Source organism: Cicer arietinum, unplaced genomic scaffold, assembly GCF_000331145.2.
Source record: "Cicer arietinum cultivar CDC Frontier isolate Library 1 unplaced genomic scaffold, Cicar.CDCFrontier_v2.0 Ca_scaffold_1939_v2.0, whole genome shotgun sequence".
Classification (NCBI taxonomy): Eukaryota; Viridiplantae; Streptophyta; class Magnoliopsida; order Fabales; family Fabaceae; genus Cicer; species Cicer arietinum.
In genome coordinates, this window is record NW_027335588.1 from 2,464 (window position 1) to 4,393 (window position 1,930).

The following is a 1,930-nucleotide window of genomic DNA, read 5'->3' on the forward strand; positions in this document are numbered from 1 at the left end:
TTCCGGTCGAGCGTCTTCAAACCTTCTGTGGACCTTGCTTCTCTTATTCTTTCTTTTTAGAATAGAACAGTACACAGATAGGCATGTGCTCCCAAGCGACCTCTGTAGTATGGAGAGCCACTCCACTTGCAGGATCAATATCCGCCTTCTTGTACTGATGCGCTTCTTTTGTGATTAATGGATGAGGGCTTTCGGCTAGAATCATACATCCACTAAGAATGCCAAGGATCCTCAGACGAGATCCTATACTAGGTTCCACGGGATTCATCAGTGAGGACACTGGCTTCATCGTTCTAGCGGGTTACTGGACAAGACAGTATTGGCAATACCGGAACATGCCGCGTTGAGCTTGGTTCCGAGATTATAGTCTACTTCCTTAATCCTAACATCAGCGGTTTCGGATATCACCTACGATATTTGTGATGAGTCTTTGGAACCGGATATCCTTCTTCTCACTTGTCACTGACTGACTGAACTAATAGGGTACCAGTTTCCTTCATATTCTTTGCACAACCGTAACTAGCTTCCAGGTAGCTCTTTCGCCCCGCCATTCCTTCTTCAGGAACGGAGTCAGGCCTTTACCTTCTTCTCTTACTTGCTTGTACCTGACTGCCGGAGACTGTTCCTGTCCTGATTTACTGATTTATCTTCTATGAATGCACGAGCATTCAAAGGTGGTTTACTTACTTGTTAGAGTCAGGACCAACTGTCACTCCGCATTCATTAGCTCTTAAGCCAGTGAATGTGAATTACAGTGAGTAGCAAGCAAGCGAACGGAGTGTAGCATAGTTCGCGAGAAGCTAGTCAACAGGAATAGCGGCCTTTCCGCTGCTAGGTCTTTCACCCCACGCCAACCAAAAAGGCAGGTTCATCAACCCTGCGAGGGTAATTATTTCGCTTCTAGAGCGCTCAGCCCTGTGTCAGAAAGAGATTGAGGGCACATTCCGGCTAAGAAAATGATTGAAATCCGTTTTTGCATAGCTTGCATTCTCTTTATTCGCCAATGAACATCTACCTTTCGTCTGTAACGTGCATTTTTTGCTTGATTTAATGGATCCTCGAACTTGATTGAAAGCCAATGCGTTTTTCGAAAGGGGGTCTTGAAAAAAAAGGCCTACCCATTGGCTTGGCAGGAGATGTTGAAGTTGCGCATGAAGTAGTCTTTATCTCCCGGTCGGAGACAAGGGATGGACGTCGCTAGGCTAGGTCAACTCTATCATTGGTTTCATTATCCCTTCAACGATCACTAGAAAAAGATATGTGCTACTACTATCCCGATGCAGCGAAGCTAGGTGGTGCTATTATGGCGGGGGAAGGGTCTACTTCTGCTCCATCGGAATGCTTTTGGTGGCAGGTCTTTCTATTACCGATATGGACCTCAGGGTCTCATTCTGTACCTAGGTAAACGATCTATATAACTAAGGTCAGTATATGAATCTGCTGCGTCTTTTATCTCTGGTGTTGGATCACCTACTCACTACTGCGCTGCGACAAGGACTGGAACTGCCTCCGCGTTTGGACCTTTGATTAATTAACATCTCTTTTGTTTATTGACCTCCTATTTCTTTGTTTTTAATCCTAATCCACAGGAGGTTAAATTAATACTTTAGACTGCTGTTCAATTATTTCAGTGTCATTCTCGATCTAACAAGAATGGAATCACGCTCTGTAGGATTTGAACCTACGACATCGGGTTTTGGAGACCCGCGTTCTACCGAACTGAACTAAGAGCGCTTTATTTTCATAAATAATTTTATGTGACCCCAATACATCTTGCATGCATAATATCATATTTATTTTATTAATAATAAATAAGCCCTTGGCATAGAAGCTGTGAAAGAATAGGCTGCTGGAGGAAGAACCGCCCAAAAGCGGGAGAGAAGCGGAACGGGCAAGTCAGCCAGAGCAACTTTGAGGGAAGCCAGCTCCT

At 44.5% G+C, this 1,930-nt stretch overlaps 1 non-coding gene across 1 annotated transcript; it reads right to left on the reverse strand.

Annotated features, from left to right (window-relative positions):
* Nucleotides 1-1,660: 1,660 nt before the first annotated feature.
* Nucleotides 1,661-1,734, reverse strand: TRNAW-CCA (transfer RNA tryptophan (anticodon CCA)). The gene has a single exon. It is a non-coding gene; the product is annotated as a tRNA-Trp (tRNA).
* Nucleotides 1,735-1,930: the final 196 nt, after the last annotated feature.